The sequence below is a fragment of the Bufo bufo genome, chromosome 2 (genome assembly GCF_905171765.1).
Source record: "Bufo bufo chromosome 2, aBufBuf1.1, whole genome shotgun sequence".
NCBI classification, from domain to species: Eukaryota; Metazoa; Chordata; class Amphibia; order Anura; family Bufonidae; genus Bufo; species Bufo bufo.
Window position 1 is genome coordinate 757,787,196 of NC_053390.1, and position 12,040 is coordinate 757,799,235.

At 55.2% G+C, this 12,040-nt stretch overlaps 1 protein-coding gene across 1 annotated transcript in view; it reads left to right on the forward strand.

Moving 5' to 3' along the window:
• Nucleotides 1-12,040, forward strand: part of DHX15 (DEAH-box helicase 15) — a 65,371-nt gene that overhangs the window by 10,098 nt on the left and 43,233 nt on the right. The gene's annotated exons all lie outside the window — the stretch shown is intronic.

Sequence of the window (12,040 nt, forward strand, 5' to 3'; positions counted from 1 at the left end):
GGAGAGGGGGATCTGTGGGTGGCGCTGTTATGGAGAGGGGGATCTGTGGGTGGCGCTGTTATGGAGAGGGGGATCTGTGGGTGGCGCTGTTATGGAGAGGGGGATCTGTGGGTGGCGCTGTTATGGAGAGGGGGATCTGTGGGTGGCGCTGTTATGGAGAGGGGGATCTGTGGGTGGCGCTGTTATGGAGAGGGGGATCTGTGGGTGGCGCTGTTATGGAGAGGGGGATCTGTGGGTGGCGCTGTTATGGAGAGGGGGATCTGTGGGTGGCGCTGTGATGGAGAGGGGGATCTGTGGGTGGCGCTGTTATGGAGAGGGGGATCTGTGGGTGGCGCTGTTATGGAGAGGGGGATCTGTGGGTGGCGCTGTTATGGAGAGGGGGATCTGTGGGTGGCGCTGTTATGGAGAGGGGGATCTGTGGGTGGCGCTGTTATGGAGAGGGGGATCTGTGGGTGGCGCTGTTATGGAGAGGGGGATCTGTGGGTGGCGCTGTTATGGAGAGGGGGATCTGTGGGTGGCGCTGTTATGGAGAGGGGGATCTGTGGGTGGCGCTGTTATGGAGAGGGGGATCTGTGGGTGGCGCTGTTATGGAGAGGGGGATCTGTGGGTGGCGCTGTTATGGAGAGGGGGATCTGTGGGTGGCGCTGTTATGGAGAGGGGGATCTGTGGGTGGCGCTGTGATGGAGAGGGGGATCTGTGGGTGGCGCTGTTATGGAGAGGGGGATCTGTGGGTGGCGCTGTTATGGAGAGGGGGATCTGTGGGTGGCGCTGTTATGGAGAGGGGGATCTGTGGGTGGCGCTGTTATGGAGAGGGGGATCTGTGGGTGGCGCTGTTATGGAGAGGGGGATCTGTGGGTGGCGCTGTTATGGAGAGGGGGATCTGTGGGTGGCGCTGTTATGGAGAGGGGGATCTGTGGGTGGCGCTGTTATGGAGAGGGGGATCTGTGGGTGGCGCTGTTATGGAGAGGGGGATCTGTGGGTGGCGCTGTTATGGAGAGGGGGATCTGTGGGTGGCGCTGTTATGGAGAGGGGGATCTGTGGGTGGCGCTGTTATGGAGAGGGGGATCTGTGGGTGGCGCTGTTATGGAGAGGGGGATCTGTGGGTGGCGCTGTTATGGAGAGGGGGATCTGTGGGTGGCGCTGTTATGGAGAGGGGGATCTGTGGGTGGCGCTGTTATGGAGAGGGGGATCTGTGGGTGGCGCTGTTATGGAGAGGGGGATCTGTGGGTGGCGCTGTTATGGAGAGGGGGATCTGTGGGTGGCGCTGTTATGGAGAGGGGGATCTGTGGGTGGCGCTGTTATGGAGAGGGGGATCTGTGGGTGGCGCTGTTATGGAGAGGGGGATCTGTGGGTGGCGCTGTTATGGAGAGGGGGATCTGTGGGTGGCGCTGTTATGGAGAGGGGGATCTGTGGGTGGCGCTGTTATGGAGAGGGGGATCTGTGGGTGGCGCTGTTATGGAGAGGGGGATCTGTGGGTGGCGCTGTTATGGAGGGGGGGATCTGTGGGTGGCGCTGTTATGGAGGGGGGGATCTGTGGGTGGCGCTGTTATGGAGGGGGGGATCTGTGGGTGGCGCTGTTATGGAGAGGGGGATCTGTGGGTGGCGCTGTTATGGAGGGGGGGGGATATGTGCACTGTTATGGGCATAACAGTGCACAGATCCCTTTCCCCATAACAGTGCACAGATCCCTTTCCCCATAACAGTGCACAGATCCCCCCTCCCCATAGCAGTGCCATAGACCGATCCCCCTACCCATAACAGCCCCGGCCCTGCTGCTCACAGCATCACTCACTGCATCTTTATTTTACCTTACAATCGTGACGCTCGAGTAAGAACTCTGCAGGCAGAGCGGAGGGCAGCGTAACGTCACTTACTCACGTGACGCACCTGCTCCGCCCACTTTATGAATGAAGGAGGCGGAGCAGGCGCGTCACGTGAGTAAGTGACGTTGCGCCGCCCTCCGCTCTGCCTGCAGAGTTCTTACTGGAGCGTCACGATTGTAAGGTAAAATAAAGATGCAGTAAACCGCCCGCCCGCAGATGGTGGGTGACAAATCCCACACCCCATATTTTCGGCCGATATGTAGCAATATCGGCCGAAATGGATTAGGTACATTTTCGGCCGATATTTTCGGCTGCCGAAATTTCGGTGCACCCCTAGTTACAGATTACCCTTCAGATCCCACAAAGCAGTCGGCCATCATCTGAGGTTTTTTCCATAATAGAGAAAAAGGTGTTGGTAAGAGTTCCAGAGCAGGAAGTGACAGGGATTTTATTCGACCCTTTTTCTTGTACAACCTTTACTGAAATAAATGCCATATGTCATTTTATCACTTTGGAATGTAATTTATCTTTCCTATCTTCCACGTCTTGCAAGACGTATAAGATACTTTATATGTACCTTGTTACGTTACTCTTTTAAAAAAAAAAAAACACAAAAAAACAAATGGCTCGTTTTGAACAATAATAAACTTAGTGTTTGAACCGGTATCTGCTGTGCAAGGGATTTTGTAGTCCATCAGGTCAGCTGTGAACAATCTTTTCTTGGACTGCTTTATGGCCACAGTACGCATCCCTCAGGTCTACTATCATGTCCCTATCCATACCGGCCACCATATGGTTCTGAGGGTGGCAGTCCAGTTAGAGAAAGATGTTCTGCATCTTCAGTTCCAGGCCTTACCCTTTGGGCTGTCACAGGCTCTGAGGGTCTTCACAAAGATTGTTTCAGACATGATGGCCCATGTGAGGGAGAAAGAGTCATTATACCATACCTGGATGATTTTCTGAAGTCAGATTCTTCAGGGACAGATTGCCTGGTTGAGGGAAGGTTCTAGAGAAACTGGGATGGGAGATAAACCTAAAAAAATCCAGTTTATGCCCAAGCCAGAGATGTAGCTTCCTAGGAATGGTTTTGGACTCCAGTTCCCAGATGTGCCTGTTACCCCTTTAAAAAGCTTTACTTATCAGATCAAGAGTTCAGCTTCTACACTTGGGTCTGTTAGTCACCCTAAGAGAGGCCTTGTCGGTTCTGGGTCTCATGACAGCTGCTATTCTGGGAGTAGACTGGGCCCAGTACCATTAAAGGCTTCTTCAGAGTCTGCCGGATTGGGACAGATGTCTTCTCTCTTTGGACGCAGAGATCTCTCTATCACCCCAGACTGAGTTACTTAGGGTGGTGGATGGATCTGCAAATTTTTTTTAAAAAAAAGCTCCTTGTATCAGGGAGGCGGTTCTCCACTTGACCACAGATGTAAGCCCATCCGGTTGGGGAGCCCATGTGGGGTTCCTGCTGTTGCAGGGGAACTGGGACCGCAATTCTCTATCCCAGTCTCACAATTTCAAGGAATTGAATGCAATCAAGATAGCCTTAGTACAGAGTCTCCAGGCTATCAAGGGCAGAAATGTGAGTCTACACGGACAACACGACATCAGTGGCCTATATCAATCGGCAGGGAGGTACAAGGGCTCGGGGCCTCATGTCTCTCACTCATCAGATTTTCAGTTTAGCAGAAGCTTCTCAATTCTCTTTCTGCAGTACATCTAAGGGCCCTTTCACACTTGCGTTCTTTTCTTCCGGCATAGAGTTCCGTCGTCGGGGCTCTATGCCGGAAGAATCCTGATCAGTTTTATCCCCATGCATTCTGAATGGAGAGAAATCCGTTCAGGATGTCTTCAGTTCCGGACCGAAACGTTTTTTGGCCGGAGAAAATACAGCAGCATGCTGCGCTTTTTGCTCTGGCCAAAAATCCTGAACACTTGCCGCAAGGCTGGATCCGGAATTAATGCCCATTGAAAGGCATTAATCCGGATCCGGCCTTAAGCTAAACATCGTTTTGGCGCATTGCCAGATCCGACGTTTAGCTTTTTCTGAATGGTTACCATGGCTGCCGGGACGCTAAAGTCCTGGCAGCCATGGTAAAGTGTAGTGGGGAGCGGGGGAGCAGTATACTTACCGTCCGTGCGGCTCCCCGGGCGCTCCAGAGTGACGTCAGGGGGCCCCGGGCGCGAGGATGACGTGATCACATGGACACGTCATCCATGCGCATGGGGCGCTCTGACATCATTCTGGAGCGCCCGGGGAGCCGCACGGATGGTAAGTATACTGCTCCCCACTACTACTATGGCAACCAGGCCTTTAATAGTGTCCTGGCTGCCATAGTAACACTGAACGCATTTTGAAGACGGATCCGTCTTCAAATGCTTTCAGTTCACTTGCGTTTTTCCGGATCCGGCGGGCACCTCCGGCAAATGGAGTACACGCCGGAACCGGACAACGCAAGTGTGAAAGAGCCCTAAGGGGTTCAGACAATGTGAAAGCGGACCTCAGTCGTCATCATCTAAACCAGGTAGAGTGGTCCCTAGATCAGGGGGTATTCAATCAGGTTGCAGCGTTATGGGGGATTCTGGAAATGGATCTCACCAGGTGAAACAGAAAAGTAAAGGTCTTTTCCCTATCTCCAGGAGAGCATCTGAGAGCAGTGGACACATTGGCCCAATCGTGGCAGTAGGGCCTTCTTTATACCCCCCCCCCCCCCCCTAAAGTTACCAAGGGTTCTCAGGAAAATCGGAGAGGATAACCATTGTGATAGTTATAGCTCCTTTTTGGCCGAGATGGGTGTGGTTTTGCAGGCTCCGCAAGATGTCAATGGCGACCTCATAGGTGCTTCCAGAATCTCAAGAGCTTCTGTCTCAGGGTCCAATCTTTCACCCAGAGGTGAAAAATCTGCACATGACTGCCTGGTTGTTGAAAGAGGGGATTTTAAAGAAGAGGTCTCTCTCAGGATGTAATTAACACTCTGTTGGCCAGTCGGAAGAAGGTCACTTCTGATATCTGAGAGTTTGGAGAGCCTTTTTCAGATTCGCCATTAGACCTGTGGATGTGCTAGAAGTTCCTGACATCCCACTTGTATTACATTTCCTACAAGAGGGTTGGAAGAAGAAACGTAGGCCAGCTTTAAGCGCTTTGTTTGAGTTTAAGTTAGCAGAACATCCTTGGGTTAAGAGGTTTGTGACAGCAGTGTCCAAGTCATCTCCGGTCTGTAAAAATAGAGTTCCTCCCTGGGATTTAAATTTGGTTCTCTCTACTCTCCCTTCAGACCCCTTCGAGTCTGTTGATAAGATCTCCCCGAAGATGCTCTCCCTTAAACTTGCATTCCTTCTGGCCATTATTTTGGCTAGAAGGGTTAGTGAGATCTCTGCTCTCTCGGTTGACCCTGCCTACTTGGTAATCTTGGAAGATCCGGTGGTGATTTCTTCTGATCCTTCTTTAACAAAAGTCTCTTCACTTTTTCACCGTTCTCAGGAGGTTACCTTCCTTCTGTGCTTCCCCTAAAAATAAGAAGGAATGAGAATTCCATTGTTTAAATGTTAGCAGATGTATTTTGAGCATATGTGAGCATAGAAGGGATCTGCCGCTTCTCAGACTGTTGCTAGGTGGATTAGACAAGCAATTTCCTTAGCTTACTCTTCTAAGGAAGTTGTTCCGCCCTCTGGGTTTGGGGGTTCACTCTACGAGATCAGTCTCCACTTCATGGGCAGAGAGAGCTTCAGCTTCTATAGAACAGATTTGTAAGGTGGCTACCTGGAGTTCTTTTTTTCTCCCAGGCTGTGAGCTGTGCGCTGCGATTGGCCAGCGCTGCAGCCTAGGAGAAGGAGATGCCCACAGGACAAGAGAAGACCCGCCTACTATAACTTAAGAAGCAAAGGTACCGGAGCCGAGAACGGAGCGGCGCCCGGGGATAATAGTAAGTGCAGTGAGATCCCCGGGCGCCGCTCTATATGGCAGCATACTCAGTTAACATCGTTTATACAGGTGGAAGGTCCTCTTTAAGATGTTATCTTTCTTAGTTCTTGAAAAAGGACTGGCGGTAGAGGTGTCCCTCTGGGGATTTGGGGTATAGAGCTGAGGACATGGGTTGCTAGTTGGTTGCTAGCACATCCGCAATACCCAGTCCCCATAGCTCTGTGTGCTTTTATGGTGTAAAAAAAAGATTTGATACATATGCAAATTAACCTGAGATGAATCCTGTATGTGATATGAGTCAGGGACAGTTCTCATCTCAGGTTAATTTGCATATGGATCAAATCGGTTTTTCTCGCCCATATTCCTTGGGGGACACAGGAAACCATGGGTATAGCTCTGCTCTCTAGGAGGCGTGACACTAAGTGAAAGCTGTAAGCCCCTCCTCCATCAGCTATACCCTTCAGCCTGGAGAAGAGACTGCCAGTTTTTGCTTAGTGTCCAAGGAGGCAAGACACCCCCTGCTTATGCAGGGTTGTTTTCCTATGACTTTTTATTTTTGCGTTATTTGTTGTTTTTAATTCGATTTTTTTCTACCTACAGGGACAACAGAGGCGCATTAGCCCCCTCTGTTTCTCCCGGGGTCGAGTTGCGCCAGTGCCGGTAATTCCGCACTGCTGCCTCCCCCACAGAAGACAAGGTGGACCAGGGCAGCCTCGCTCCCCTGCGTCCCGCCAGCTCAGGGTCGTCCGCACGCCAAGTCCCTCCCCCGGCTTCCTGCCACTGCGGTGCCAGGAGCTGAAGGGGCGACCCCCGCTGGATGGACTGAGGGCGAAGACAGCGTATGGTGAGAGTGGCTGCTCCAGCCTCCCCTTCCTCCCTCCTGGGCTCCCATGGCCACTGCTACATCCCCCTTGGCCACTGCTACATGGCCACTGCTACATCGTGCGCCCACCCCCCGCCCCCACCCGCCCCCTCCCACCCCGGGCATATCGGGACCGTTACCGGGCAGGGGAAGTTATCTGGGCAAGTCCTTGGCAGGGACGCTGCCTTCAGGGGACGGCTGCAGGAAAAAAGCAAGCCGTCTGCCACATCCAGGCGTGGCGGGGGCCGCTTACTTGGCGTGAACGGCGCCATTTCAGGCCGGCACTTCATCATCCTTGGGGGTTAAATTCATTTTGCCGCGCGCGCGCGGCTCTGCTTCTTCTTCTTCAGCGCGGCAGAGGGGGGGCGGAGCTTCCTACATGCGCTCCGCTACTTCCGGTTTCATCGGGCTCCACTTCTCAGGGCTGCGTGGAATCCTCTCTGCCGTGCGATCCTGAAGCCATTCATCTCCGTGCTGCTGCCTCTCCTCCACAGCCTCCTCAGTCTGTTCCCCTTACCGCTGCCACTTGCATCATCCGGTTCTGGTAGGACTGTTAACCCCCTCCGTGCCACCACTTTTCTTGGGGTCTCCCACTTTAAGTGCAACATCTTTTTTTCCACCATGTCAGACCCTTCTGCAGCCGCCAAGCCTTGGTACCATGCCTGTACTGCTTGTAGGGAACCCTTTCCCCGGGGGCAGTCTGATCCGCACTGTACTGCATGCCGAGCTCCACCGCAGCCTCAGTCGCCAGCTGTGTCGCTCCCTGCTTCCTCTGACCCGCCTGACTGGGCTAGATCCCTGTCCCAGGCCGTGGAAAGCCTCACTCATGTCGTGGGCCGCCTAATAGACAGGCCACCTACCCCGCAGGACGCCTCTCTGACTGTCGCGCCCTCCGGGTCCACTGCTTCTGCCGCTGCAGCGGGTTCACTCTCTCTTAGTGACCCCTCCCGAGCTAGGCACTCTCAGAAGCGTATTAGAGTAGAGCGAGCCTCCTCCTCTGGGGCCTCACTCTCCCCGCCACGCGTGCGCACCCAGACGAGCCTCTCCTCTCCAAAGGATTCGCTCTCTGAAGGTGAATTGGCGGTTTCAGATTTGGAAATGGACTCTGCCCTGCCGTCCAAGCTAGCCTCAGCAATGGGTCAGCTCATCTCTGATATTCGTGACACCTTTAAGGTGCAGGATGATCCCCCTAGCTCTGACGCAGCTAGCGTCTCCTTTATCAGACCCAGGCAGGCCTCAAAAGTCTTTCCAATTCACTCTGATTTCTCCTCTGTGGTGTCTAAGGCTTGGGCTCGCCCGGACGCCCGTTTTATCAGCCCCAAGAAGCTGGACATTTGCTATCCCTTTCCAGCCGATGTCGTGGCCACATGGTCTTCCCCACCCAAGGTGGACCCCCCTGTGGCCCGGCTGTCAAAGAACACGGCCATCCCTGTTCCCGACGGGTCCTCTCTTCAGTCAGCGGAGGACCGTCGCATGGAGACCCTTTCCAAGGGCATTTTTGCTACCTCCGGTTCTGCTCTCAGACCGGTTTTTGCCTCTGCTTGGGCAGGGAAAGCAATCTCTGCTTGGGGTGCGCAGCTGGAACAGGAGTTGGACTCGGACGTCCCCATCCAGGACCTACGTTCCTTGGCCCAGCTTATTATTCGGGCCGGGAATTTTGTTTGTGAGGCCTCCCTTGATGCGGGAGCCCTTATTGCACGCTCCTCCGCCCTGGCAGTTTCCGTCAGGAGGGAGCTCTGGCTGAAGGTTTGGAAAGCGGACGCTGCCTCCAAACGTTCCTTGGCGGGGCTACCGTTTGCGGGTTCCCGCCTTTTCGGGGTCCGCCTAGACGAACTTATTTCGGAGGCCACGGGTGGTAAAAGCACCCATCTTCCTCAACCCCAAGCAAGGGGCGCCCCCCGCGGACGCCCTGGTGCGTCTCGTTTTCGGTCCTCCCGCAGGGCCTCTGGGGCCCCCACCACAGCTGCCGCTTCGGCTCCTCCCCAGGACAAGCGTAGGAAGCCGTTTTTTCGGGCCCAGCCCTCCTGGCGCAAGCCGCAGGCTGCCCGCACACCCGCAGCAAAGCAGTCCTCTGCCTGAAGGCGCGCCCCCACCCACCCGGGTGGGGGGCCGGCTCCTCCTTTTCAGGGACGTCTGGATGGCTCACGTCTCCGACGCCTGGGCCCTCGAAATTGTGTCCTCCGGATACAAAATCGAATTTGCATCCTTCCCTCCAGATCGGTTCTTTCGCTCCCGCCCGCCGCGGGACCCGAAAAGCGCGGCTGCGTTCTCCGCGGCCGTTCAAGCCTTACTGGACAGGGGGGTGATTACCCCCGTTCCTCTAGAGGAAAGGTTCCAAGGGTTCTACTCGAACCTCTTTGTAGTTCCCAAGAAGGGAGGTTCGGTGCGGCCCATTTTGGACCTCAAAAAGCTCAACCGTTTTCTCCTCCTTCGACGCTTTCGGATGGAGTCCCTCCGTTCTGCGGTGGCTTCCCTGGAGCAGGGAGATTTCATGTCTTCCATCGATATACAGGATGCCTACCTCCATGTTCCGGTAGCCCGGTGTCACCATCGCTTCCTCCGATTCGCCGTGGGGGACCTCCACTTCCAGTTTGTCGCCCTTCCCTTTGGGCTGGCAACTGCCCCCCGGGTGTTCACCAAGGTCCTGGCCCCGGTTTTGGCCTTACTCTGTTCCAGGGGTGTTTTTCTGCTACCGTACTTGGACGATATCCTCATCAAGGCTCCGTCCCTTTCTCAAGCGGTTGCCAGCGTGGATCTCACTCTAGAGACTCTGGCGAGGTTCGGTTGGGTCATCAACTTCCCCAAGTCCTCCCTTCCCCCCTCCAGACAGCTAGTCTTCCTGGGAATGCTTTTAGACACAGGAGCGGCGGAGGTACGTCTTCCCTCGGAAAAACGTCTGACCCTCCGTGGGGCGGTTCGGGGTCTCCTTCTCCACCGTCGACCGTCCTTCCGCTTCTGCATGCGGGTCTTGGGGCAGATGGTTGCCTGCTTCGAGGCGATCCCATTTGCGCAGTTTCACTCCCGCCCTCTCCAACGGGCGATCATCTCCTCCTGGGACAAATCGCCGGAGTCTCTGGATCATCCCTTCCGTCTATCGCCTCCAGTGCGGTCATCTCTCCGCTGGTGGTTACAGTCCCCTCTTCTGGGCAGGTCCTTTCTGCCACTCAACTGGTTGGTGGTTACAACCGATGCCAGTCTCTTGGGCTGGGGAGGCGTGTTTCCTCCCCGATCCGTCCAGGGCATTTGGTCTCCATCGGAGTCCAAACTCTCGATCAATGTCCTGGAGCTGAGAGCGGCCCTTCTGTCTCTACGACACTGGACTCATCTGCTGAAGGGTCATCCTGTTCGTGTACAATCGGACAACGCCACGGCTGTGGCGTACATAAACCACCAGGGGGGCACTCGCAGCGCTGCAGCAATGCGGGAGGTCACCAGCATTCTCCGTTGGGCGGAAGCCCACGTCCCGGCCCTATCTGCAATTTTTATTCCAGGGGTGGACAATTGGGCGGCGGACTTCCTCAGTCGCACCACCGTCGACCCCGGCGAGTGGTCTCTTCACCCGGAGGTATTCGAGGCCATTTGCCTTCGTTGGGGCATACCGGACGTGGACCTCATGGCCTCAAAATTCAATCACAAGGTCCCCGCCTATCTGTCCAGGGCCAGGGATCCGGGAGCTTGCGGAGCCGACGCCCTCGTTCTTCCTTGGCGAGGCTTCGCGCGCCCATACATATTCCCTCCCATCCCTCTCCTGCCCAAGGTCCTTCGGAAGATAGCGGCGGAAGGCGTCTCGGTGATTCTGGTCGCTCCAGACTGGCCCCGCCGGTCTTGGTATGCCGACCTCATGCTGCTCCTGGCAGACGCGCCCTGGCCGCTGCCCGCCAGGGAAGATCTTCTCTCTCAGGGACCGATCTTCCACCCGCGTTTAGGGTCCCTACGTTTGACGGCGTGGTTGTTGAGACCACCGTCCTGACGCGTAGGGGTTTTTTCTGCGGACGTCGTCCGCACCATGATCCGCGCCCGTAAGCCGTCCTCTTCTAGGATCTATTATAGGACCTGGAGGACCTTTTTGGGGTTCTGTGCCGATCTGGGGATTCCTCCGCTCCGCTTTTCTCTCCCCACCGTTTTGTCCTTCCTGCAGAGCGGACTGGCCCAAGGGCTGGGCCTTAGTTCTTTGAAGGGTCAGGTGTCTGCGCTGTCCATTTTGTTTCAGCGCCCACTGGCCCCCCTTGGTCCTGTCAAGACCTTCCTTCAGGGCGTGGCTCACGCGGTTCCCCCGTACCGTCCTCCGGTACCGCCCTGGGACCTGAACCTGGTTCTCTCAGCGCTCCAGGCTTCCCCTTTCGAGCCTCTGCGGACGGTTTCCTTGCGACTTCTGTCCTGCAAGGTTATTTTCCTTGTAGCCGTCACCTCTCTTCGGAGGGTGTCCGAATTGGCTGCACTCTCCTGTCTGGAACCTTTCCTAGTGTTCCACCAGGACAAGGTGGTTCTTCGTCCGGTCCCTTCCTTCCTTCCTAAGGTGATCTCCGCCTTTCATCTGAACGAGGACATCGTTCTCCCCTCTTTGTGTCCTTCCCCTTCCCACCCGCGGGAGAGGAAGCTTCATCGCCTGGACGTTGTCAGGGCGCTCAAGATTTACCTGGAAGTAACCAGCTCTTTCAGGCATACTGACTCGCTCTTTGTGGTCCCGGAAGGGTCGCGCAGAGGGATGGCGGCATCCAAAGTGGCTATCGCCCGTTTTGTCAAGATGGCTGTTACTGAGGCTTATCTCGCCAAGGGCAAGGTTCCGCCCCTTGGTGTTACCGCTCACTCCACTAGAGCGGTCGGGGCTTCCTGGGCTCAGAGGAATCGGGCTTCTACGGAGCAGATTTGCAAGGCGGCCACTTGGTCCTCCTTGCACACCTTCACCAAGTTCTACAGGGTGCATACTCATGCGTCGGCTGACGCTGCTTTAGGCCGTCTGGTGTTGCAGGCGGCAGTTGATTGATGCCTCTGGTGTTGGTTGAGTTTGTTCTGGTCCCTCCCTTCTGGGACTGCTCTGGAACGTCCCATGGTTTCCTGTGTCCCCCAAGGAATATGGGCGAGAAAAGGAGACTTTTGTATTACTTACCAGTAAAGTCTCTTTCTCGCTCTTCCTTGGGGGACACAGCACCCACCCTTCATTTGGGTTACAGTTGTGGTTCCGGCTTGGTTGCCCCCGTTGGGGCTCGACAGTTCTTTTTCCGGTTGGTGGTTATCTTTCACTACTTGGACACGCAACTGGCAGTCTCTTCTCCAGGCTGAAGGGTATAGCTGATGGAGGAGGGGCTTACAGCTTTCACTTAGTGTCACGCCTCCTAGAGAGCAGAGCTATACCCATGGTTTCCTGTGTCCCCCAAGGAAGAGCGAGAAAGAGACTTTACTGGTAAGTAATACAAAAGTCTCCTTTTTTACACCATA